We start from the raw sequence: 26678 nt of genomic DNA, 5'->3' as shown, positions 1-26678 counted from the left end.
TAGGAAGAGGAAGTGGAGGAGAAAGGGAGACCCACCCTGGGGGACCAGCGGCCAAGAGCAGGGGACAGAGATGCCAGTCATGTCTGTCTTCCTTGGCTCCAGCTACTTTAATTGGCTGGGTCTGCCAGTGTACTGACATTTACCTGGTGGGGAGGAGGGCCTCCTTCCTCTTGAATCAAGATGCTAAAAATAACCGGGCCCAGCTTTCCAGGGCCCCTGCCCAGCCAGTGCCTGCCTGCCCACCTCGGCGACCTTTTTCCTGGGTGCTGTGAGCTAATTGCTCTGTGAGCATTGCAGTTGCTTGTGCTGAGGACTTCCTGGGGGTCACAGCAGGAATGGCATTGCGCGCTCAGCTCCAAAGACTGAAGAGAGGTCTCTGCAAGGCCTACCTGACTCCCAGGTATTGGAGCGATGGGCCCCTGCCTGAACCCTGGCACTCGCCCCCTTTTCCCCTGGGTGCAGTACCCTGCCAAGCTGGCCACCCTACCCCTGCGTGCTTGGGCCCCTTCCCTGAGCTGCCGGAGTTTGCCCTGGGCTCCCTAAACTCTAGGGGGAGGGGAGGCTATGCCCCTCATCCTCAGAGTTATAGGGTGCTCACCTCAAGTCCGAACACAGACATACAAATTGTGTGCTCCCGTCCGTATGCTGCTTGTTCATCCTGTCACATGAGCAGCCGAGAGGAGCCCAGACGTTGGAGATGGACATGTTTAAATCGAGCTGTGCAACCTTAGCAAGTTTCTGAGCTTCTATATTCTCATCTCTGAAATGGGCATCAAACATGATCTTGTTGTGTTTTTGTAAGAATGAAATGAGGTCACTTGCAGAAAGTGCCAGATCCAGAGAGCTGGGCCCTCAGGGCCACCAGGAGGCGTGAGTACCTCTGGGGGCTTCCCTTTCTCTTACTAAGGTATCAGTAAACCCGAGGAACCTAATAAATTTGGTGGATGTGTTTGGACCAGAAGGGGAAGGTCTTGACCCAGACTGAGGACCAGGGACTCAGTCTCCCTGAGAACAGGGGTCCCTTGCCTGTTCCTATGTGTACACCTCCAGGGCGGCCCGCCACACCTGCCCAGCCTGTGTGTTTGTCCAGTCCTCGCACTGGGTCAGTACAAGCAGAATTGTGTTGACCCTGACCTACAGTTCCCCCGCTGTGGGGTCAGCCCAGTGGAAATAGAAGTGGTTTTCTGGGCTCTGTGCTTGCCAGCCGTGAGAACCTGGGCCAGGGGCTGAGCTCCTCCGTGCCTCGGTTCCTCCTGTGAAAATGGGGGTAGTAACGGCCCCTGCCCCATAATCATGGTGAGATTAAATAGCACACATGTACAGGGTTTAGATCGGGGTCTGGCCCAGGAAGCTAGTGGGGGCAGTCAGTGGTAGTAACAGTGGCCACCTGCCATTTGGTGAATGGTTGGTGTCAGATGCTAAGCACTTTATGTATATTATTTCACTTCATCTTCATGATGGCTGTACACAAGGCGCTCTTATGAGCTCTGTGTTCCAGATGAGGAAACTGAGGCACAGAGGGGTCACATACAATCTGAAAGCGGTAGAACCAAAAACCGGAATTTAGATTCAGCCCCGCTAGGGTGAGCAACGGTTTGCCTGGGACCACCCCGGTTTTAGTCCTGGAAGTTCCATATCCCACACACCTCTCTGTTCCAGGCACAGCAGGACAGCTGACCATACTAGCCCCATCTAAATCCTAAGCCCCCCAGACCCTCTGGACCCCCTCCTTGGCTTTAGGGGTGGCTGGTGTACTCTGGGTTTGGGAGCGCCCGCTAGGTCCCTTCCCCCACCTCCTAGATCCCTCTTCTAGACTGATCCTCCTTGCCCGTCCCTCACAGCCTGGCCGCAGTTCCCCCCAACCCCCATCCAGCTTCCTCTTTTCCCTCCCTCCCATCTGCCAGCAGGAGGGGTGCGGCTGTCCCCCACCAGGCTCCACTCTCCCCGTGTGCACTGAGGGCTTTGGCACCTCTGCTCCTGACTTTCTAGAGATGCTCTGGAGACTTCTTCCTTAAAAGAGGGAAGGCAGAGCAAGCTGCCACCCCCAGCCCTGGCCCAGGCAGCCTGGCGAGATTGCACTGGCCCTTCCGGTGAATTGATGGAGAGTGCTGCTGACAAAGGAAAAAGGTCAGCAGGGGGACAAAGCCGAGGTGGTGGCAGCCTGCCTGCCGGCCAGCAGTGCCCTCCCCCAAGTCAGGGCGTCCTAGCGGGAGGGGCCCGGTGCTCCTCGGGGTCCTGGTCAATTCCTATTGACTCGGGCAGTCACTGGCTCGGCACAGCTGAACGTCCAAGCCCCCAGAGGGCTGGGGGAGACGCCCGGGTCATCCTGGACACCTCCCCCTCCCTCACCCTGACTTCCAACAGTCAGTTCGACCCCCTAACCCAGCTCTGGACCTGTGTCCCCCTCACCACCCCAACCTTCTGCTGGCTTTGGGGTCTCACCATCTTCTTGCCTCGCCATTATTCACCCCTGCCCAGCCCTCTGCTGCCCTCCCCAGCTTCCCCCATCACCGGGAATAAAGTCCAAATTCTGAAGCTGACATTAAGGCCCTTCTTGAGCTTGGCGAGGCTGCCCCAAGCTGCCCGGCCTCCGCTGAGGACTTCAGCCTGCCTGTGCCCTCCCCACCCTCAGACAAGGGCTGAGCCGCTGCCAGCCGTCTTTCCCTGCTTGGGTGTCTACTCCCCGCAGACATGTCTTCCAGGACCTGGCCCACCGCTTTCCTCCCCAGGACCCCTGCCCTCTGGGGGAGGTAGGAAGAGGTCCTCTGTGACGTAGCGGAGCGCCCTGAGTGCCCGGCTGGCCCTGCTCCCAGTGCTCCAGCTTCACCCAGGCTGCAGGGCCAAGCCTGTCGCAAGAGCCTGTGATCAGGACGCTAGCGATACATTGCCCGCTCCATGCCATTCCTCAGACTCCCCCTTGAGCCATCCAGTGCAGCTCATGCCCTAGCTTCCGGAGGGCAGGAGCCATGTCTCCCCAGTGAGGGCGGGAGGTACGTAGAGGCTACACCCCAGTGAGGGCGGGAGGTACACTGGAGAGCGCATAGGCTCTGGGATCTGACCCCGCCTCCGTCACTTACTAGCTGTGTGACCTTGGGCGGTCACTTAACCTCTCTGAGCCTGAGTGGTACCATTTGTGGAATATGGGTAGTAACGGCCCCTCCTTCACAGGACGGCGAGAGTCAGTGTAATGACAGGTGTTGAGTATTTGCAGGGCCCTGGGACATCTTAAGGATCAATAAAGTCATCTCTCATCATTACCATCAGAGCGGGCAGCTGCCCTATTCATGAGATTAGGGGCCTGCCCTCCAAATGGGCTCCTCCTGGTTATTTGAATGGGCCTTCCATTTCTGCCCCCTCACTGTCCCCTCTTTGCCCTTCATCCTGTCCCAGCACTGCTCCCCCACATCTCCTAAGACCCCAGGAAGCCCAGACCTCCCTGGCTCTGTGTTGTCTCCCGTGCGCCTGCCTTCCCCACCCTGTCTGCACAGGATGCCTTCAGAGCTGGGACCAGGCTTGACCATCGGTTTCCCCCACAGCCCCTCACAGGTGCCTAATAAGAGTTTGTTGGGTTGAAGTGATGTTCACCAGGCCAAAGTCACCTCAGAGAACCACACAGCAATGAGCAGCCGGCCTCCGGGCTCATCCTCAGGCTGCTGAGGGGCATTCCGAGAGCCGGCGTGAGCTGCCTTGCACCCGGTGACAGGTGACAGGTGATGGTGCCTGCCCGCTCTGGCCTCACCCCTGCGTTTGGGGAAGGCGGGGAGGAGACTGGGGCAGCGCTGGGATTTGACCACCGTGTTGGAAGCTGGTGCTTCAAGTCTGGTGCCTCTCCCCATCCTCTGAACTGTCCTGTTTGCCTGGGTCTTTTCCCCACCCCCACGGTTTTCTGTTAAATTGTGTTATTATATTTAAACAAATCAATTCCACTGCAGAGTTTTCCTGTCCTAATGATGAGTTCGCAGCACAAATGCCATTGATTTCTCACAGCCCTGAAAACCAGTTGATGAATAGCACCGGGCTTGTCTTTGGAGAGGCACTTACAGCAGTTCTGCGCGCCCCCCCTTTGCTCCCCGGCTTGCACGCCCCCCATCATGACCCCACCCCGCATTTCGGGGTTGTGCGACAAAAGGACACCCCCAGCACCACCAGGGGTGGGATGTCATTGCAAGGAGCCGGCCCCTTGTGCTGGTAAAACAATCCCAGTGGAGATTTTTATTGATTTTGGCCGAAGGCAGGAGCGCAACTTACAGAGCAGAGAAGTGGTGCGGTGTGATCTTTGTCTTCCCTTACAAGTTCAGAGCTCCGTCCCTAGTGACAGCAGATCGCGGCTCGAGCACTATTTCTAGACCGTGATGGGGCTGCTTTTTAAACGGATGGTCTGGAGGTTGGAGAGCTGGCCAGGCTGGGATGCGTGAGGTTCCCGTTTGTGAAATCCTTCAGAAACCCCGCTGTTGGAAGTCCCTACACTGGGCTTTGCCTTGCGGATCGCTGCCAGGGGCTTGTTTGAGCTTTTGAATGGCCCCAGGTTTGGGTGGGCAGGTATCTCATTGCTCCCAGTTTAGAGGTGGGCAGCCTGAGTCAAGGGCGGTCACTAGAAGGGGGGGAAGGGCTGCTGGCTGGCTGCAGCTAGAGGCTCCCCAGGCCCCGAGTGCCCCCCACCCATCTCCTACATGGGTAATAACAGGCCGTTCCTCTGGCTCCGAGCCTTTCTGCCGTCCCTTCACCTGCTCCTGGGCGTTCGGACTGTGGAGCCCCGGTTGTCAGCTGGAAGGACCCCAGGTGGTCATCATGCAGTGGTCTCAGTTGAGCTCTCTGCAGCATGCCACGCAAGCCCGTGCATTGGGCTGGGGTAGGGCAGGAGGGAGCAGCAGGGGCTGTGGCAGATGAGGTTACCTGCCTCCCCTAAACCCCTAAAAGCACATAGGCTTTAATAACCCCGGGCACATCCAACTATATGGGCTGGGACTGTGGGCCGAATTGGTCACTGCCTGTCCCCCATGCTAATACAGGCCTTTGTTTTGGAGACGAGAATGTGTGGCCTGGAGCTGGGAGTGGCTTCTCAAGGTCACAGCACAGGGCCACCAGCTAGGATTTGAGTGGGGGGGGCGGCTCTGGACGTGCTGTCCCCCTCCCCCTGGGCTTGGTGAGGCCACCCCAGCAGTCAGGGTTAGGGGGCAGGGCAGGGCACTCTGTTCTAGGACAGACAGGCCCCTTGCTCAGGAGACCCAAGAGTGGCCCAGCGTGCCCCCCTTCCCTTCACTCTCAAAGCAGTCACCCACCCTCCCCCCTGCAGACAAACCTCCTGTCCCTTATAATCAGGTTAGCCTCCTGCTCTGTGCTCACTCAGCTGAGCTGAACCAGCTGCCTCTAATGGCCTGTGGCCCTCCCCCTCTCCCTGGCTCTGGGGGTGGGGGAGGGGAAGCCAAGAAATGAGCTGTGAGTGGGAAGGGGCTACCCCACTCTCTCCTTTCAGACCTTTCCATGGCTTCTAGGATCAAGTCCAAACCCTTACTTAGCCTGGCATCCAGGACCCACTACAATGAGGCCCTGCTTATTTCTTCAGCCTCCACACCCTGATACACTCTTTCCTACAGTCACAGGATGCTATTTTCCACCTCCCTGTCTTTGCACATGCAGCTCCTTTTGTTACTTCCCACCTTCTCAGAAAACTCCTATGCATCCTTCAAAACCCAGCTCTTATCTCTTCCTCTGGGCTGCCTCAGGACTCCTGCCTCTGTACTCCCACTGGGTTCTCCACTGGTCTGAAGTGTAATCCCAGTGTTCGGGTACTTTATTCTGCACCTGGTTCTCCTGAGTTCCTGAAGGAAACGGGGAATATTCTAGAAGAATATATCTCTGGGTGTAGGACAGAGAATGCTTAGTGAAGGAATAGGGCCAGCAAAGAAGAGAGAAGTAGGGACCAGGGGAGGGAAAGAGACAGGAGTGCACAGAACAGCTGTTCCTAGCCCCTCCACACGCTCCAGCCTACTTCCTGTCAGGGAGGCCATTCCCAGTGACACATGCAGGGCCTGAAATAGACACGTGGGGGCCTTGGTGGTGCACTTCCCAGAGCCCAACACTAAGCACTAAGCACCTCTCCATTTTTTGGACACTGAAGCTCCTCTCCTCCCAGTGTCCTTCCCCTGCAGCCAAGACCCTCCCCCAAGCAGTGCCCAGGCCTTGTCCCTCTGTTCCTGCTAACTTTGTTTTATAAATAAATTATATAAATAGGCCCCTCTGATTCCTCAGAGCACGCAGCGCTTAAGGACTGGGGCACGGCTGCAGGCCTAATTGTACTACCAAATCCATCAGCTGCCTAATTACCATTTATTTTGCATTTATTTCTGCTAATTAAAAAGAGAGAAACTCCTAACAACTTTTACGTAAATACTATATTTGTTCTATGTAAAGATGGGCTGCTAATTTGCTGGTGATTAGCTGATTATCTAATTTTGTAGCTGTCACACAGGATGGCCCTGTCTCCCCTTGGCACCCCAGAAGTCACTTGAGGCCCCCAATCAGGTGTAGGAAGGATGGGTCAAGGGACGTCTCCATAGGTGATGAGAAGGGGCCCAGAGGTCACCAGGAGCACCACGTATCACCACAGTTCAGAGAGGCTGAGAGGAACCTTTGGCTCATTCATTGTTTCTGTACAAATGAAGACATTGAGGCCCAGGGAGGTCTAGCGTCCCCCAGTAAAGAGACAGACCCCTGCCCCACGTGTTTGGGCTCATCTGGCTATATCGTGCTCGTGTCAGGAGGAATTTGCAAGGAGATGGCTTTATCTGCAGCCGAGAAATATCTGGACCGAACTCCAGCCCCAACAGAGAGAAGATGTAGTCTGGTCTGAGCTGATTGCCAAACCAAACCTTCTGTGTACCCTTCTGGAAACTTACACCTCCTCCCACTTCCCCATCCAGCGCAGGGCTCTGCTCCCACAGCCCCCTGAGCCCACCTCCAGAGGCTTGACCCCCAAGTCTTGGCCAGCTTCCCCAGGTCCTGCCTGTACGCAGCATCGGGCCTCAAGCTCTGTGTGAGTGTCTGAATTTCAGATCTTAATGTTATGTATTTATCTTTATGGGAATTAGAAAAAATATAATTAATATAGCAAACCCATGATTTCACACAGTATTGCTTTGAATGAGGGTATGTAAAAAGAAAGTGATTTCAATAACAATACATAAATAATTTAGATGGAACACGGATGTGGCTTAAAGTATCTAGTAACTGAAGTTGGGGACATGCTCAGGGAGGGTCTGAGAACACCAGGTCAGGAGGCCAGGTGGGTGAGGCCAGGGTCGGCGGCGGTGGGGACCTGAGGTCAGGGTTGGCCAGTCCTGGCCTGCAGGCCACCACTGCCCCATCCCACACCCAGGCTAACAGCGTCCCTGGATCACGCTCCTCTCACTGCTGTCCTTAGGAATTCACCCACCACAGAGGAATCGTTTGCCCCCAGAAGCAGTCTAAAAGGACTCTGTTTCAGGGAGGCGGGAAGTCAGACTCTGCTCCATCCCGCACAGAGTGACCAGCCTGAACTTCTGCTTTCTTTCTTCCTGGACAGTCTGAAAATGGCCCGTTCTCGATATAAAGGCGGAATGCCTGACGAGGCCCGGTGTCCTGTGAGTGGCCAGAGAGGTCAGGACCACGGTTGGCACGGCCCGTTGGAAATCTCAGAGACCAGGGACCCAGTCCTGGCCACTGCTCTCTGGAGCCTCGGTCTCACCCTCTTTAAAACGGGGGATGGTGGTGTTTTCCTCCCAGGGCTGCTGGAAGTGTTCTGGGGGCCACGTGCCAAGCGTCCCTCAGAGAAGCGCTCTGCACAGCCGGGGGTGAGCCCGGTCACCCACCCGGGGGCCCCCCTTAGCCACCCGCCGCCGCCACAGTGTCTCTGGGAGGTGACCGCCATCAGAGATCTCCTGCTCATCTGCCCTTTTATCACCCTGCACACAATCAGGGGAAGCCGGGAAGGCTGGGGGGCGCGGGCAGATGGAAAACAGAGAGAAAACAAAGGACCTGCTCCAAGGAGGCCAAAAGGCAGGGTTGTGTCCTCCCTCCGCTGCAGCCTGGCCAGCCTGTCCCACCAGCACCGGACCTTGACCACCCCTGGGGCTGCTGGCGATCTGCCCCACCCCTGCAGAGACCAGCCTTAGGCCTCACATGGGGTCACCGCTCCCTGGGTGGCCCTGGGGAAGCCATGTTTCTCGTGTCTGTAAAATGAGGGAGCTGGACAGCATGCTGCGTGACCTTCGGCAAACCCCACTCCTCACCCCTGACTGGGGGGTCTCTTTGGGTGGGCCCAACCCATCTCTAGGACACCTCCCCTCCCCAGCCCCAGGAAGTCAATGGGGTGCCCACTTCTGCCCATAGAGAGGACCCCAGCGTGCCCTGAGCAGAGCGAGGAAGTAGGGGCCTCTGTTTACCGTCAAGATGTTGGCACTGGCACGTAAGGATTTGTGCGGAATGACTGAGTGGTTTAATCAGAGGGACTTCACGCAGCGTCCACCCTTGGTCGCCGCCGCTGTCCGAGCCTCTGAGTCAGATAAAAGTCCAGAGCAGGACCCGAGTGCAGTGATTGAGGGCTCATACCTGCACCCACGCCAGGCCGTCGGGGCTCACATCCTACCTGTGTGACCTCGGGCTGGTTTCTGAACCTTGCTGTGGCTGTTAAAAATAGGTAGAGTCCCTACCTTAGAGGTTGTGGTGAGATTAAATGAGTTAATTCACATAGAGTACTTAGAATGGTACCAGATAAAGAAGGTCCATTAATGTTCGGTATTAAGATCATTGGCAGTTCCATCACTGTTATTGATCAGAGGCAGACTCACCGGGAACCCATGAAGCTCCAGCCTCTGGGCCCCACCCCGCACCGCCCCGGTGGAAGTGGGAGTTTTGCGGGCAGCTGTGGAGTGTTCTAGGTGGGGCGGGGCAGCAGGTTGCTGTCGGGAACATTTCTGGGTGAGCATCTCTGGTAAATGGTTTAGAGGGGCCCGGACTCCTGAGGCTCTAGGAATGTGGTGGTGTTTCTTTTCTCATTTTAAATATGTATTTGTAGTTCTATATATATTTCTAAAGAGGACCCCAAAATAGTATACGCTTCAGGCCCTGCGAGCCTGGACCGCCCCCTGCTTATTCCTGTTGCCTTTACTACATTTCTGAGCCCCAGCCCTGTGCGGCCCACCTTGTGGCCCCAGCAGGAAGATGGCCCAAGCCTCGGGGCTGGAGGGACCCACCTTCTCACCCTGTAGGCTCGGCCCTGAGCACCCCAGACTGGGAGCCACACTGCATGTGCCAGGTTGAGGGAGCCCTAAGGAGAGCAAGCAGGGAGAATGGGACCCTCGAGGAGCCCCTGGATGTGCAGGGCACAGAGCCCAGTCCCCTCTCCTCCCCCACCCCTTCTCCTGTGCTGTGTGGGCCCCAGTGGGCAGGCACAAGGGGCGGTTGGGGTCGTGGGAAGCAGGTTGCTGAGTTGGAACAGTTGCCCCTGAGGTTGTCACCAGGGTGGCTGGCTGTGTGCCAAGTCCCGGGTCTTATGCTGGGTAGAGGCCCAGGCTCGTCCCTGCCCTCTGAGAGCTCTCGAGGTAGCTGGAACCACAAGATTCACACCTGGAAGGGCAAAGAGTGGGCACGGGGAGGTGGGATTAGACCCTGTCGCATCAGGCATTGTCGAGACAGGAGTCGAGAGAGCCCAGAGGTCATGAGGGCTGGACACTTGTGGAGGGCCTCCTGGAGGATGGGGCCCTCACCTGGGGAGGCCCCTGGAGGAGTGGGCACTGTGGACCCTAGCCCCTCCACCAGAGCGGGGCCTCTCGGCCTGGGCTCTGACAGGGACATTTATAACTCACAGCTGTGCGGTCCTGGGCCCAACTGACTGTGGTAAACCGATCAGGCTTCAGGAAGTCAGTCCCGAGGCCACTCCCCACCCCGACCCCACACTCTCCTTCACCTCCTGACACCCACATCCTGTTCTCAGCGGGAGGGGCAGGCACCAGGGCACTGGGCTGGGGGCCCAGTCAGGGTCTCCAACCTGCGGGCAGAGTGGGGAAGGACAGAGGGGCTCAGTGAGGTCCAAGAACCACAAGGTAAGGCCTCTGGGTCATCAGGCTTTACCCCTCAAGGCACACCTGGGGACACTCAGGCCCAGAATGGGCACCTGCAGCCACAGGAGCTGGTGGGGAGGGGGAGGGGAAGGGTCCATTCTGTGCTGTCCAATCTAACCAGAGAGGGCATTATGCTCTAGCCCCTACCGACTCTGGCCTGAGGGAGCCTGGTGCAAGGGGCAGATATAAACCAGAGGCCTCAGAGAGAATGCTGAGAAAAGATGCTACCTTGGACCCTGGTCCTCGAGCATGGCCTGCAGCCCTCCATTGGGACACCCCATCCTGGGGCCACATTCTTCACAAGGCCTACTGCCCACCTGCCTAGATTCTCACAGCCGAGTTCACGTGTGGGGAAAGAAATGGTCTCACCCCGTGCTGGGAAGAAAGGACAGTATGAAGTTTCTAGCACATCATGACTGTGACCACCTTATTCCTCCCCTGGCCTTATTTGCTGGTGGATTCTGGGGCCCTGTGAGCCAACTATCCCTCCCCATGACGCTTTCTCTTTCTGTACAAGGAGAGGGCTGATAAACAACAGTGAGTTTGCCAAAGCTTGGCCCATGTAACTCTGGTAGCCTGTGACAAGATTCTGGAATTAGGTAGTAAATGAAAGACATACACTTTTCTTTCATCGGTCGTATACTTATTAAAGTGTCTTGGCAATATGTATATCGAGCATATAGATGGGTTATTTCATGGATGTGATCAATTTGGACAAGTCCAGATTTGTTGAAGCTTAAAAAAAGTGACTTGAAGTAAAGGAAAATATTAATTAAGTCAAAAATATATATGTTAATTAAACCTCCTGTCCAGGTAGGACTCAGCTGGGACCCAGAATCACGAAGGGCAGGGAGTGAGCTGGTTTTCTGAAGAGGTGGGCACACAAAAAATGGCCCCAAGTGTTGGTCAGAGATCTGGTGAGCAGTTCATAATGAGGAAGGAATTCAGGCAGGGGTCAGAGAGTGGCTTTAGAAGTGGCTGCCGGCCGGCCCTGTAAGATAATTCTCCGGAGCCAGGCACAGCGGAGAGGAGACGCTGGGGGGGCCTGTAGCCGGCTAAAAATACCCCGACAGCTTCTCCCCGTCACCCTGCCTGGGGGCCGCACAGGAAGGCCATGGCTTTCTGCTTTTCTCACCAGGAAGAAAAAGACAACTACACAAAGCCCCTGAGTCCCAGAAGAAACAAAACTTAAATATGTTTTTTAGTCAAAGATTTCCACTAGGAGGGGTCGGCTGGTGTAGCAGTGCCGCAGTGTGGGGAGACAAGGCCCCAGATCAAGCAGGCATCCCGGGATGTGCGTCGGTGGCCCAAGAGGCCGCTGAGATTAGCCTGGCCGTTGGGGGACCCAGGTGGGGGCGGGGAGTGGACTGCCATCTGTGTCCCTGGCTGTTCACACGTGTCCCATCTCTGTCCCTGCGTACCCAGGACGAGGAGGAGGAGGTGGTGGGTGTCAGGCCAGTGCTGTGAGGGGTGTGAGGAAGAGAGCCGCAGTTCCATCACTCAGCTACCAGACCTAGAAAGCTAACAGCAGAGCCCTGCTGCGTGCACGCTACACGACCACCTTCACCTGCCTGGCCAGGGGCGTGGCCGGGCAGCCAGCTCGCCATGGGGCTGGCCGAGCTGAGGGTCATCGGTCTCCACACCCAGCCCTTGACCCCGGATGTGGGGCTTCTGTAACTCCTTGCGTGTGTCTGGTACAAAATGCCGCTGGGCTTCAGTTTGTCCGTCTCGAAAATGGGTTTACTCCAGTTCTTGAGGATTCCGTGAATCAGTTGGGCCTGATTGTTATTTGGAGTTCATCTGTCTTAGCAGCCTGGTTCCGTTTGAACTCCGTGGGCATGGCTGGGGGTCCTAGCCCTTGTGGATGGAGCACTGAGGCCACAGTCAGCAGGGCCAGACGGGGCTTGAGAAGAGAGGGTTTTCCAAGGCAGAACTGCCCAGACATGTGAGTCGCTGGAAATGTGGCCGTGGTCTCCTTTGTGGCAGTATTTGAAACTTCAGAGCGATTTCCCTGATCGCTCCGGGCAGGAATGATTATCTGCATTTTTGCACTGCAAGACCAAGGCACAGGGACGTGAACGGTCCTGCCAGGGGCCACATGGCAAGCTCTGCTCGCACCATAGAGGCTCAGCTCTATCCTGTCTGCTGTTACCTGTTTCTATACTTTGACTCTCACTACACTGCTCTGGTCTGGCCCACTCACCCCATAGAAGTCTGGCTGTTGAGCCCAAGCAACCACCAGTGTTTATTGTGCGACCGTGGTGGGACCCGTCCCTCTATCCATCCGTACACCCGTCATCCATCCTCTCTCGTAGCCATCTTTCCATCCATCCATCCTCCCACCAAACCATCCTTACATCGCTCCTCTATCCATCCATCTACTCTCTGTTCATCCACCTATCCTTCCAGCCATCCATTTAGTCATTAGCTCACACATCTGACACTCACTGACTCTTATACCAAGCCAGGCCTGCACTAAGGGCTAGGTTTGGACGATGTATCACATCCAGCCTTGCCCTGAGATGCTGCAATTTGCAACGGAGGCAGGCCTAACTCCGTAAGTTCAGTGCTCAAGGCTTGTGTCGTGTCTGTGATTACACGGGGAAAGGAGGAGGAGAGGCCATGTGCAGATTCTGCAGGCAGGCATTCAGGGAAGGCTTCCCGGAGGAAGTGGCATCATTCATTTGTTCATATCCCAAATGTTCATTAAGAAAGTTTCCGTGCAGGGGTGCCTGGGTGGCTCAGTCGTTAAGCATCTGCCTTCGGCTCAGGTCATGATCCCAGGGTCCTGGGATCGAGCCCCACATCGGGCTCCCTGCTCCGCGGGGAGCCTGCTTCTCCCTCTCCCACTCCCCCTGCTTGTGTTCCCTCTCTCACTGTGTCTCTCTCTGTCAAATAAATAAATAAAATCTAAAAAAAAAAAAAAAGAAAGTTTCCATGCAGGGACCTGCTTGATGTTTTGGAGACCCAGCAGGAAATAATATGGTGTTTACTTTCCCATAAGAGGCATGGACAGTAAATACCTAAAATGTGACATATAATATGTCAGGTGATGCCGATTTCTAAGAGGGGAAGTTAGCTGAGTAAAGGAACAGAGTCTGCCAGGTGGGGTGAAGTGGACATCCTCGGACAAAGGATGGTCACAAAAGGCCTCTAACAAGGCAGCATTTGAGCAGAGACATAAATGGAAAGAGGGAGTGAGACGGGTGCTTGGCACGTTCAAGGAAGGATCAGGGACGCCATGTGGCTTCAGTGAAGTGAGGGGCTGGGAAATCAGAGAGATCCTGGGGGACCCACTCACGGAGGCAGGCAAGAGTGGAGCAGGGAGGTGGCCGGGACCCAGGTAAAATGGTGGCGCCTGGGTCTAGGGCCAGCAGGGGAAGCGCGGGGGGACCATGGGAGTCTGAATGACTCCAGAGACCTTGCAGACAGGCGTGCGTGTGGATTAGAGGTGCCGGAGGAGAGAAGACAGGGGCAGTCAAGGGAGGCTCTCGGGTTTAGGACAGGAGCCACTGGTAGGACAGAGGTGGTCATTTAATCGGCCAGGAATGATGGTGGGGGAGGGCCAAAGGAAGCTGAGGAGTATGTCTTAGACGCATGAACTTGGAGACGCCTTTGAGACACCCAAGTGGAAAGCTTGAGCCAGCAGTTGGGTGTAGGAGTCTGGGAGGCAGAGAGGGCCTGACTGGAGATAGAAATGTGGGAGCTGTTGTGCACCGATGCGGTTGCAAGCCATGAGGCTGATGAGGTCACGTCGGGAGGGAATGGAGAGGGAGCCGATCAGAAGCCTGAGTCTGAGTCATGGGCATCCAGCCCTTGCAGGGCGGGAAGACAGGGTGGGGGCAGCAAAGGAGACAGAGAAGGTGCAGGAGGACTGAGAGAGCAGGCTCTCAACGGACGAGGAGAATTTTGCTGGCAAAGCAGGGAAAGGACACTCCAGGCAGAGGGAACAGCATAGGAAAGGCTCAGAGGCCTCAAAATGAGCCATATTTGGAGAGGGGTGGAAGACAGGGAGGAGAAACCAGAGCAGCTTCTCCTCCGTACCCGGCAACATAGGGGCCAGGGCCCGTGGGTGTCTGGGCTGAGCGTGAGCCCATGTCCAGGGACCTCTGTGTCACCTGGGCCGGCGCTCTCTGATCTCAGCGGAGTCTCTTGCCCTGATATCTGCACACTTTGCACTTTCTTTTAAGAAGTTTCCACCTGTCCTGACCTCCCACCTCCTCTGTGAGGTTCTTGGGCTCAGGAGACCTCCCCCTTGCCTGGAGCACTTGTCTGAAAACACAGGGCTCAAGGCGGCAGCTCTGAGCTGCCTGCAGGGGGAAGGGCACCCAGCAGCTTCCTATTGAATCTCTAAGCACTGCTGGATCCTTTATCTTAAAAGAAACTGTAGAAACTTCCCGGACTATGAGTGTGTGTCAGAGCTGCCCGCTCACGCTCACCAGTTAGAGCAGAGGAGCTCGCTGCCTTTGGTGGGCAATTGTGTGCGAGTTTGGTGGGGGGCAGGCATCCTCCTTTGTGAGTCTGTGGGGCTTCACACTCAGCCCTCAGCTCTCAGCGGAGAGATGCCCATGGCTCTGTCAGGGAAGGCTGCGGAGCGGAGCCGCTGCCCGGGGGCAGGGCAGGTGCGCATCGGGGCACTTGAGTGGGACATATGAGTGGGACGGGAGGTAGGGTGAGCATGCAGCCAGCTGGGGGGCTCCGGGGGCCACAGTCCAGCACATCCGCCTAAGCGCACAGCCTCATAGGACTGGGATGTGGCCAAGGCTCGGGAGACTTCTCCCCGCTGAGAATAGGATGGAGCCAGGCAGGGACTTGGTGGCCCCCCAGTCCCTCTAGGAGATACACCTCTGACTCTGCACTGGGGACTGGGGGCCATGGGAAGCCGCTCGGATGATGCACACACAGCTCTGGGGCACGAGGCGGTGGGTAATCTAATTAGTGTGCTGGGCGGGTGGGACAAGTAATCCTGTGCCTTCAGACTCACTTTTCTTTAAGCCTGTCCCCACCCAATCTCTCCCTAAATCCTTCCCCCGCCTGGGTGATGGCAGGTGGGAGTGGACTTATCTCCACTGAACCGATGGGTAAAGCCAGGCCAGAGAGGAGGAAGTTTGTGTGATACCACAGCTACTAAGTGGCAGGCAGAGCTCTGAACCGAGTCCATCTGAAGCCCAAGCCCAAGCCCAGACTCTTACCTTTGCCCTCCACCATCTCCCGGGCTCTCCTACAATATCCCCACTTGCAGGCACTCTCATGTAAGCCTCCTCGTCAAATTCCTCATCTTGCAGATGAGGAAACAGAGGCCCAGAGAAGGGGAGATACTTGCCCGGGGCCACACAGCGAGTCAAGGGCAGAACCTATACCAGAATCTGCTCTGGCCCCCTGCGTCCACTCAGCCCCAGCCCCCGTTAGCAGGTGCAGGGATGAGGTCCTGGACCCTGCCCACTTCCTCTTGGAGCGCCCACTGCCTTCTGTCCTCCAGCAGCCTTTGGCACTCGCTGTGGTTGAAGGCACCAAGTTCCTCATCAGAAGGCTCCATTGTGCCTATTGTTTAAATATAGATTACTAATGAAATGCCTTTTCATTGCCTTCCCAGTGAATAGTTTCCGTGTAAAGTTAATTTGCAGTGTTATGTAAATTCTGTTTAACTTCAATCAAGTTTCTAATTATGTTTTTACCGCAGTAATTCCCATTTGATTTGTCATCTCCTGTTAGGTATTTAACGTTCGGTGGGCGGGTGTGCGTTCCCCCTGCCTCTCCGTTTTCCAGGGCCCTCTCCCTCCCTGACCCCGGATCCCTTTCTGTTTTTCTGCTTCTTGCTCTTGCCTTCTCCATCCCTGCCCCTTGCTTCTGGATTATTCCCCACATTAGCTCCTTCCCCTTGCTCCTCCCTTCCCTTCTTCCCCTCCGCTCTTTCTGGCTGTGTCGGCCCTCCTCCCCTCCTCCCCTCTGCCTCCTTCCCGCCTGCCCTCCTTCCTGCTGTCAGCTCTCCTGGCCCCCTTCTCTGTTTCTCCAATCACGCCTCTCTTGCTCTTTCTCTCTGTCTGTGTTTCTCCGGTCTCTCTCCACCCTCCCCCACCCCACCAGCTCTCTCTACCTTCCCTTGTGTCCTTGCTTTCCCCCTCCCACACTGTCTTCCCCTTGGTCCCCGCACTCTGGGGACCCTCACAGAAGCTGCCTGGGACTGTGGGGGTGTGCATCCCTGGGTGTGCATCCCTGGGGAACCCAAGCCCGGCCCCCTCAGAAACCTTGTCAAGGGCTTTGCAGAGGACTGGCCAGCCCAGTGCTCCGGGCCCAGCCCCGGGACCTCGGGTTCTGGTAAGCACACAGATGCTTCTAGCCAGCTCTCAGGGGTCAGATTGGCCCACCCCATATTAACCCCGTGACCTTCAGGTTGCTGAGCCCTCGTCTGTCACATGGGGTGACAGCATCACCTACCTACTGGAGTGGCTGTGCGGATCCAGTGATACAGCAGAGGCCGAAGGACTTAGCCAGGCCTGGCCGGAAGTGACTTCTATCTGAGATCTCCCAGCCACGCCCCTCGTCTCTCTGTCGCCTTCCTGAGGTGTCTGGGAGGTGGGTTTCTGTGCTGCCGGCCTGCTGGGGGTCAGGCCTGAGGCCAGGGCAGGGGGCTGGTGGCATTCCCCACCCCCAGCCGGTCTCAGCCCTGCCTGTCAAGAGATGTGAGCCCCCTTCTCCCTGGGTGGGCTGTGGGGACAGGCCTGCCATTCTAGGGAAGCGTCCGAGACACAGAGCCCCAAAGCTGGAAGAGCCCTCAAGACCCTGGCCCACAGACCTTCCCCGAACAACAGACCAAAAGCAGAGCTGCTTCTGCCAACTTGGACTAGAGACCCCCCCTTCTCCCACCCTTTCTCCTCCCTGGATGCCCCCAGGGCCGGCCACGGAGTCCTGCTGCAAAAGCCCTGCTCTGGTATAAGGCCTTGACAGGTCTGCCGTTGACTCACTCAGAGACTCCTCCCGGAGCCTCGCTCGGCTCCCCTTCTGCCCCACATCCGAATCCTGGGCTTGGGGATGCTCCCTGGCTGGGCGGCCACAGTTTCCCAGCAGGCAGCTGCCCTCTGGGTGGGGAGGGCGGAAGGAAAACACCCAACAGAGGCCCGAGGGCTGGACGCAGGCTCCTCCCCCTCCTTCCTCCCCCTCCCCCCCACTCCGCTCTCTTCCCATCCAGCATGGCCCTGGCGCGTCCAGGAAGCAGAAAACAAGTGTTTGGAGAAGGCATTCTTCTAGGTGCAGAAAGGCAGGCCCAGTCACTTGTCCTTCAGAGACATGGGAACCTGAGCTGACCCAGTCCCTGCCCTGTTGGGCCACATGACCACCTGACCCACTGTGAGTGGTTGTGTGTGTGTGTGTGTGTGTGTGTGTGTCCCCGTCCGTCTCTGGTCCAGGAAACCTTAGCCAGTCACGTGGCCGCTTTCCCTGTTTGTCTAAGTAAGCAGTTCAGGCCGGCTGCAGCCAGGAGGCTGAGGCGTGGAGCCAGGGGAGGGGGCCACACTGGTGTGGGAGCTGGACATAAGGGTCACTGGGGACAGAGAGGGCAGCCCTGGGGTTCTTGGGCCTCTAGCCTTGGTGTGGGGAGGCCTGGCCTAGGGAATGGCCCTGCTTCTGACCTCCTGCCCTCCTTGGACCTCTCCTACCTCCATCTGGGCAGAGGAAGTGTTAGCCTTGCTGACTACAGGAAACCCTCCCAGCCCTGAAATGTCCTCTGACCAGGAAAGGCTCAAAAGGGCAGAGCCCCAGCCTCACAGAGGGGCATGCGCATGTGCACCCTCCATCTGTCGCATCCCCTGGAGCATGCTGCTGAGTGCTGGCCCCTCGGCAGGAGAGCCCAAGTCAGGCCATCCCGTATGCATCCAGCAGGCCACTGATGAATTCAACAGATAGGTGTTAAGCACCTACTATGTGCCAGGACCGGGGCTGGGCTGGGCAAGGAGTAGGGTCTTCTGGAACTTCTGGGGAACCCCCACCCCTGTGATATATTTTCTTCCTGTTGGATGGGCAGGATCACCTTTGATTGCAAAGACCCCTTGCTCCCGTCATGAAGCAGCCATGTCCCTTGGCCACTGCCATTCCAGGAGGATGGGACCCCAGCACCCGCGGGGCGTAACCAGCAAGGTACAGAGATAGTGCCTAGTGTCTCACAGACTGAGCAGCTGGGGGGAGGGTCCCCTTCCTCTGCAGTGCTGGGAGCCAGAGCAGATGTAGGCAGAGTGCAGAGGCCCTGAACCCTGGGGACTTCAGGGCCTTCTCTGAAGCACCCTGGGTGGAGAGCCCCAGGGGAAGTGGGCCTCCTCCAGGTTTACCCAGCGGCTCAGCATGTCTTAGCTATAGAAGACACAGTCCCGCTGGGACCTGGAGGAGGAGGAAGGCTGTGGGGGCCTGTGGGGGCCTGTGGGGGCCCATGGGGACCATGCTTCTGAGAGCCCACCTGGGTTCATATGCCTGTTTGCCTCCTTCCTCCCTGCTCCTTCTCTTTCTCCTTCTTTTGATAAACATTTCCTGGCAGCCAAGTCTGTGCCAGGCCTGGGCTCACTACAAGACCGTCCCTGGCCCAGACATGCTCCCTGCCAAGCCGGCATCAGGCAACATCTCAGGGTGGACCAAGGATCCAGGCTAAGCTGAAGCCCAGGAGGAAGGCAGCCATTGGATGCCCATCAGGGTGCGGCTGACCCCGCAGGCTACCCTGGGCTCTGGGCAAGCTTAGGCATACTTTCCCCAGATGGGCTGACAGCTAAACCCACCAGGTGCCCAGCATGAGGGGCCCAGAGGGCTGGCATCCGGGCCACACAGAGCATTGTCAGACCTTGCTTCTGTTGCGATAGGATTTGGGGTATTCAGCCTGGAAGAGTCCCACAGGCTCATGAGCCCAAGGCTGTTTTCTTATAGCTGGGATACTCCAATTCAAGAAAGGGATAGAAGTGGGGGACCAACGGGTGAGCTGGTGACACGGGCCAACCATCCTGCCACCCACAACTGAATATGGATCCTGGACAGGGGTGGTTATGAAGGTACTAGGCAAGAGTCCCAGAATGCCACCTCGGGCAGTGTGTTCCCAGCCTTAGCTTGCATGCCCCCAAGGTCAGGAAACTCACTATTGCCCCATGGCTGTCTTAGTAACTCTTCCTGGTAACTTGTCCCTTGCTACCCACCAGGCTGGAGTCTGGCTTCTGTCTTCCACCCTGCTCACCTCAGGCCACAGGCCTTAGGCTTTCGGCATCCCCAACAGAGTCCTTCCAGGCAGAGCATCAATCTGGGCCCACAGCTGGCCCCATCAGGGCCTGTTTGATTGCAATAATATGGATAAGTCATCAGTGCCGTGCACTGGGCAGCCAGGGTGTGGCCAAAGTGAGCCCCTGCCCTTGGGATCAGACCCATCCCAGCATGGCCCCCAGGGAGGTTCTTAGGCTGCCCACGGTGCACATGGGAAACCTGGCTCCCAGCTCTGTCCCTGTCCCTGGGGTGATCTCAGGCAGGGCCCAGCCCCAGTCAGACCCAAACCACCTCCCCTCTGTGCTCCTCCCCAACACTGAGCTATGAGAGGCCTTTGTCCCTGGTGGGTCTGCGGCAGGCTGGAGGAGTCTTCTGGACATTCTGGCCTGTTTGCTTTCTGAGGCGCCTGTTTGCCCAGCAGTCTTGAGAGAGACCTGGGGTGCTGGGGCTGCCCAAAGCCTGTGCCCTAGGAAACCAGGAGGAGCAGGGTTGGGGGGCTGAGGGCCTTTGTTCAAGCCTTTTCCCCCTCCCTGGGCCAGGCCACCAACCTCGACGCTCCCACCACATCCCCGCTTACGGACAGGTGAGTTTCTGGCTCCTGAGACACAGGGAATAGGTTGGGTTCACCCGGAGGCCATGGGTGGCCCCACAGCCCTGGGCCAAACTTCCAGCCCCCCTCCTCCCCCCGACCCCTGACACGTGTCAGGATGCAGGCGTGCAAGGCCAGGAGTGGGATGAAAGGCTCGCACACTGGGTCCGTGCCAGGGTCGGACAAGGTGCTGTTCCGGGGTGGGGGCTGCACTGCCCAGCGGGGGTGCTGCACCTTCTGCAGAGGGGCTCTGCTCCCCCCCTCATCTTTCAGCACCAGGAAGTTCTGCCTCTGAGGCCTGGCAGCTGTCCCCTCTTCAGCTTCTCCCCTTGTCCTCGTCCCTCCCTCATGGCTCCTCAAAAGTGACACTACCCCTCTGCCCCAAGTGGGGGAAGGCGGTGATTCGAGGCCCCCCGGGAGGGCCTGATTCCTGCGGCCCCGCTCAGCTGCGCCTGGAGTTGTGCACTGCTGGGTAGAAAGCCCACTGCTGCTTTTGTGGAGTCCTTTTGCTAGAAAACAAGTAGCTGGAGGTCTAGAGGTCAGAGGCCAGAGGCCACCGAGCAGGCCAGGGCAGTCTGCCCACTCTCACCCCAGAAAACCTGAGCGCTTGTGAGGAGCCCACCCCCACCCCACCCCATCCCCCCGGCCCCAGGGCCCTGCCTCTCTCCTGGGCCGGGTGCGGCCAGTGGGACAGGAAGCCGGGGAAGGCCTGGAGGATGGGACTCAGGGTGGTCTGGGCCTGAGCCAGGGATGAGGCAAAGCCCAACCCTGGCCTGGCCCCAGGGCCACAGGCACACAGGTCACCCACCCGACAGGAAACCCTGCCCGGCACCCCCTTTGTCCCACCCCATGTTTCCCGCGGGTGGCGCTTCTACTATTTCCCGTGGGAGCTGCTGCCAGGAATCATACCCTCTTGAGAAAGGAAGCCGCCGGACCTCAGGCTCTCAGGCTGCCCTGCCTCTGACCTGCACTGATCCCCTCCTAGGTCCTCCCACGGGTGGAAGCTTCAGGCCCACGCCCATGCCTCACCCCACACATGCTGATGACTTATCTTCTCCCAGACAGTTGGTCACCTTTAGGGACTGGCAAGAGAAACCTCATAGTAGGGTTAGGCCTGGGAGCCCAGAGACCAGGCTTCGTGGTCTAGGATCCACCACGAGCTTGCTGGTGCACTTGGGCAAGCCACTCCACCACTCTGGGCCTCAGCTGTAGAAAGAAAAGGGAGAAGCAGCAGCTCTGCGCAGCTAAGAGCATCCCATGAGATAAAGGATTTGGGGGTAGGATAAATTTGTACCCTATAAGGACAACCAGGTTTGGGATTAACTGGCCCGGAGCCTGCATCATGCATCCCAGACATTGGTCTCCAGCCCAGCCAGGGCGCCTTGTCTGTGCTGAGCCCCAGGCAGGGAGAGACGCATGGGTGGCTGCTCGTGGCCCTGTGGCTGATGGGGGTGCTGAGGCTGGCATGGCCCCTCTCTGCGTCATCCCAGGTCTGGGCCAACAGCACAGGGGCAAAGCTGGGTATCTGCACCCAGGCAGGAGCCTGCCTTTCTCCCTGCTCCCAGGAGCTCAGTGATGGTGCATGCTGGGGTCTCTGCAGAACCCTGCAGTGATCAGGCAGGAGGGCTAGGTTAGTGGGCCTGGGGCCCAGAAGCCAGGACGGGGGCAGTGCCGAGGGGCAGGTTGTGCTGCCAATCTCCTGTCCTCCTCCTCCCTCCTGGCAGGTGCTCAGAGGCCTTTGGTTTTCCTTCAGTTGTGATGTTGAGCCTAAGGCGCTCGGGGAGACCCGAGGTAATGGTACTGTGAGCTCTGAGGGCTTCTGTGGTCCTCTGTGGAGGCGCTGCTTTAATGGCCTGTCGACAGAAATGCATATCCCCCGTCTCTATGGGTTCACTGCTCCCCTTACCCCCATTTCCTGGGGAGAAAACTGAGGCACAGAGAGGTGAACCAACCTGCTGGGCTTTGAACTGGGCAGCCGGCCCCGGAGTCAGTACCCTTGGCCACTGCACTGCCCTGTTTCTCGGGCCCACGGCCCCCTCCCCAAGCCAGGTGCCCACAGCCTACACCCAGCTCAGCATCAGCAGGGGGTACACCCTGGGGTATCACCTGCTCCCAAAGCGGGGCAGAGGGAGGGTCAGGACACCAAGTGAGCAGATCCGAGTTGCTGTGAAATCAGATAGGCTCACAGACTCGGGGCTACCCTGAGCTTGTGGAGCAGCCGAGAGCTTGTCAGCAACAGGGAAGGTCTGTGGGGCCCTGCCCCTCCCTGTGGTATGGTCACAGCTCAGCCCCAGCGGCCTTGGACACCTCACCCCCTGAGCCTCAGCATCTGCCACATGGGCCTTTCAGAGCCAGCTGTGAGGAGTCCTTGATATTCTGGGAGCACAGTGTCCGAGCCCCCACAGCCCCTCAGTGGGTATTCATTTCTTCCCCAGCACATCAGGCCTCTAGCACCAGGGACATTCCTGGCAGCAGGATTAATGTGGGCAGGGGTGCAGAGGTGGGAGACCCAGACATGTTTAGGGAAAGGTTACAGGTCAGAGGCAGGCTGAGGTCTTGAATAAGAGGCTGAAGAGTTAGAACTGAGCCTCATAGACAATGGGGAGCCATGGAAGGCTCTTGGACAGAGGAGTAACGCATTGTCGGGGAGAGGAAGTGGCAGCGGGGAAGCCTGACGCATTCATCCAGGTATGAGGCTCTGATGCAAAAGGAGTCTTGTGGCTAAGAAGGTTGACCCAAGTGGATGGCTTGGCAGGCCTCAGTTTTCCTCCTATAAACCAGGTCCGTGGTCCCCAGGGCGCTAGCCATCACAGGCTGGAAGTCTGCGGGGCACTGCAGGGAGGGGCAGGGCATCGGCGCTAATGCGTCTTCCTCTGCATGTCCCAGAGTCTGTGTCCCCGCTCCCGGGGCTGGTCTAGGTTTCCCACCCAGCCCTGGGTGGGGCCCCTCTGCTCCTTCCTCCCTCGGTGGCTTTCTGGTCCTAAACAAGAGGGGCCTCGAGGTTGCAGTGGGCTGTGGGGTGTGAGCCAGGGTGGGGACATTGGCGGTGGGTGGAGTCACGGGATGGGTGGCCATGAGTCAGGAATTGCTGGGCCCGTGTGTCATCTGGCTGCGCGCTGTTCTGGCCTCCCTGCGCCTTCTGCCTCCTCTCTCCCACCCAGGTCTGTGCCTATGGGCTGCTTGGCTGGGCTGACACTGCTCTGTTTCCGAGAGCTCGGAGCCCAGTCGGAGAAGTCAGGGCACCTGGACTCCAGGTCCCAGGCTCCAGCAACACTCAGACAGTGATCCTGGGCATGTCCCCTCCCTCCTTGAGCCACACTTTCCCTGGATTGAAGAGTGAGCGTGGGGCTGGCCAGAGGCTCTCAGCCCCCGCTGCATGGGAGATCTAGGGCAGCTTTGAAAAGCCGCATACCCCAGCCTGGTTCAGTCACATTCCTGGGGCAGAGCTTGGTTGGGGACCCGTGCTCGGGCGGCCTGTGGTGGGCTGCGCTGTCCACGCCGTGGACCCGCCTGTGGATTCCGGAGCTCGGGGCCTGCGCTGAATCTAGCTACGCCACTTTCTAACACCGTGAGCAGCTGACTTCGTGTCTCCAAGCTTCAGCTTCCTCATCTGTGAAATGGGCGTGCCAGGACCACTCTGTAGAATCGCTGTGGGGACTAAATGGGGTGACCAGTGCTCAGTGTCCGATAGGGCCACGCCTGGGCTGGATGTGGCAGGCGCTGTGCAACGGGTCAGCTGCTCTGTTCTCTGACCTAAAGCCATATTCACCCTGCGCCTCCCCTCACTGCTCCTTCATGCGTCCGGCAAACATTCCAGGGGCCAGTGCTGGGTGCTGTGGGCAGTGGGAAGAAGACACCCATCATGGGGGCTGGCCTCAGCCCCTCTTGTTAGTCTGTCCAAGGGTCCAGTCCCAGAGGTCAGCTTCTGTCCCAAAGATTGATGGGCACGTAAGAGGTGGCTCCCCCCCAAATCCCTTGAAGTTGCTGGGCTGTGGGAGCCCCTCCATCTGAAAGAATGCAGGGAGACCCCAGACTCCAGGGAGAAGGAGGCCACCCTAGGCTAGTCCTGACGCTTCAGCTGGGAAGCAGCTACAGAGGTCCTCGTACCTCCTGGTGGGGCCCTGGGATGCACTATGGGTGTGTGATGGCTCCCACAGGGCTGGGCTCCGGGGCTGCCCAGGACGGTAGGGTCAGCCAAGGTCGTCGGTGTATGGGACAGAACAGGAGCCTCCTCACAGCACGTCACCTGGCCTGGCCACATCCTCCATCTCCCAGAATCCCTCCAGCAACCCTGGGGATTAGGCAGACATCATCCTCTTGCTTTACAGATGGAGGATGGGACCTCATGGGATGGGGAGGCACTGGCCCAGGTCACGGAGGGTAAAAGGGCAAAGGCAGGGTCGGAACCCACTTCCATTCGAACAGGGTCGGGGGGAGACATTCAAGCTTCCCTGGGCAACTGCATGGGTGAGCATCTTGGGATGGGCTGCAGAGAAGCGTAATGATTAACACACCTTACAACCTCCCTCCCCAGCCTTCCCAGCAGCAACCCTGCAGACCACCACTGGGTGGCCCTTGACGGGAGGACTGGCCATCCTACAAACAGCAAGAGCCCCTGTGGCCTGGCTCTTCCGAGGGCCAGGAGTTGAGCCACGCATTTACCCCAGTTAGACCTCCTCCCTCCCCATTATACCATTGAGTAAACTGAGGCAGGGGTAGGTACAGGGACTAGGCTAAGGCCATGTGGCTTGCAAGCAGCAGAACCAGAATTTCATCTAGGCCTGGGTGACATTAGTGCCTCAGCTCAAACCCGTTACCTCCTGCCAGCAAGAACAGGGCTTTCCTTTGTCCAGCATTTGTAAATCTGGGCCTTGGCCACCACTCAGACTGGCCTGGCCCCCACGTGGCCAGAATCCCAGGGGGATGCCTGTTTGGGGGGATGTGACTGCCGGGGGCTGGCCCTGGCCCAGGAGAGGGGTCACCAGGAATGCTTGGGGCTAGACGGTATGCGGGTGCCACAGGGAGTCCCTGGGCCCTTCAGCCTCTCGACCTTCCCGCCCACCTCCTCAAGTGGGGGGAGCACAGGGCTTGGAGTCCAGGCTGCCCATGGAGCTGCCCAGCCCTGTGCCAATCATGGATGAAATGTCAGCTCAGCTAATCCTTCAGCCAGTGTTAGCCCAGATAAGGAGACTGAGACCTGGGGGACAGGTGACTTGCTTGTGAGTCCTTAGCTCCTTGGTCCAGGCTCAACACCAGAACTGACTCTCTCTTTGGTTCTCATCTTGGTCTTGGGCCCACCCTTGTTCCTCTTTGGACTTATGTCCCCTCCCCAGTAAGCTGGCAGGCTTAAACTAAGGACTTCCAAGGACTCTTCTGAGAGCCTCTGCCAGCTTCCACTAATGCTGTAGAAGAATTGGGCTTGGGGCGTCCTAGGGATGGAGATAAGGGGTATTCCCCCAGGGCTCCCCTCAGATGGGCAGTGCAGGACCAGGTGACGGGTGCCAGCCACCCCAAGCAGAGTGGGCAGAGGCAAGAGACAAAGTCCCTAAGAGGGGGCCATTGACAGAAAATTCAATTTAGATCCTCAGCATTGGGAGTGACAAGTGCCCAGGTGGGCACCAGGGGCCTGGGTTGGCCAAGCCCAACTGGGTGTCCCTCTAGGCAAGACCGTAGTTCCTGGCAAGGGAGAGGCTATGCCCACCCTGAAGGGGCTGACGGGAGGGCAGGTGTAGGAGTGCCTGGGACAGAGCTGACTCCTAGAGGGCGCCCAGCACCTTTGGCCATGGTATGGAAAGGAATTGGGAGCAGGTGGCCCTCGGGAAGGCCATCTCTGGGGAACAAATCCACTGGACCTGCTCCTGAGTCAGCCCTAGGAGAGGCCTGAAGCCAGGATTCATCCTCACAGAGTCCTGGGTCTTTCTCCTTCTGTGGTAAGAGAGCCGATGTCTTTCCCCAGGCAAGACCCCAAATCTGTGCTTGGCAGCAAACCGAAGTCAGCGATAATAATGACCGTCCCTGTTTACGGAGCATTTCCCATGCATGCGTGGAACTGGCATCATCTTGTTGAGGCCTTACAACTCTGACAGGAGGGACTCCTATCATCCCCATTTTACAGATGAGGAAAGCAAAGCCCAGGGAGGCTGTTTCTTGCCCAGTGCCACAGCTCAGGAAGTAGCAGAGCTGAGGCCCCCAGTCAGCTATGTCAGAGCCCAGAGCTGCGCCCTGTACCCTCAGGCTATGTTGTGTCCTTGCCCCTTGATTAGAGGAGAAATTATTTATTTGATGCCCCAAAGAGAGGGGAGACCCTTGCCCCTTTGCACAAGCCCAACACCAAGGGGCTGGGGGGCTTGGTGGGGTGAGGCCCACCTGTGTGCACTGTGAGCCTGAGCCCCTCTGAGGGGCTGGATGAGTGAACGCTGTCCCTTGGGGCCTGGGCCACACACACTGCTAGTGAGGACATTCTGGCTCTGCGAGGCCTCTCTGGAGGAGGTGCCACTCCAGCTTGCCCTGGAAAACACAGCAAATCAGACTTGGGCCCTGGGTGAGGCTTTGGAAGAGCCCCCAGGGATGTGTCTGTATGTGGCCAGGGATGCTGGTGCCCCCACTCACTGATGCTACCTACAATTCTCTCTTCAGCCCCAAACTTTTCTCCCACCAAGCTTCTGGGCTTTTGCCCTCCTACCTGAGATCCTGCCCAAAAGGATGATGCCCCAGGCCCTCTGTTTTGTTGCCAGGCCAAGGTGGGCACACCCACCCACACTCTGTCC

At 57.8% G+C, this 26678-nt stretch overlaps 1 protein-coding gene and 2 long non-coding RNA genes across 7 annotated transcripts in view; 1 reads left to right on the top strand and 2 right to left on the bottom strand.

Annotated features, from left to right (window-relative positions):
• Nucleotides 1-26678, top strand: part of ZMIZ1 (zinc finger MIZ-type containing 1) — a 235027-nt gene that overhangs the window by 55013 nt on the left and 153336 nt on the right. The gene's annotated exons all lie outside the window — the stretch shown is intronic.
• The window catches only part of LOC144382563 (uncharacterized), a 239241-nt gene that overhangs the window by 140408 nt on the left and 72155 nt on the right, over nt 1-26678 (bottom strand). The gene's annotated exons all lie outside the window — the stretch shown is intronic.
• LOC118534144 (uncharacterized) lies at nt 11268-16943 on the bottom strand. Its single transcript, XR_004916516.2, has 2 exons — nt 16533-16943; nt 11268-12148 (listed from the first exon to the last, which is right to left on the bottom strand). It is a non-coding gene; the product is annotated as an uncharacterized LOC118534144 (long non-coding RNA).

The sequence above is a fragment of the Halichoerus grypus genome, chromosome 7 (assembly GCF_964656455.1).
Source record: "Halichoerus grypus chromosome 7, mHalGry1.hap1.1, whole genome shotgun sequence".
Classification (NCBI taxonomy): domain Eukaryota; kingdom Metazoa; phylum Chordata; class Mammalia; order Carnivora; family Phocidae; genus Halichoerus; species Halichoerus grypus.
Note: the sequence above shows the minus strand (reverse complement) of the source record. Positions and strands in the feature narration are given on the sequence as shown.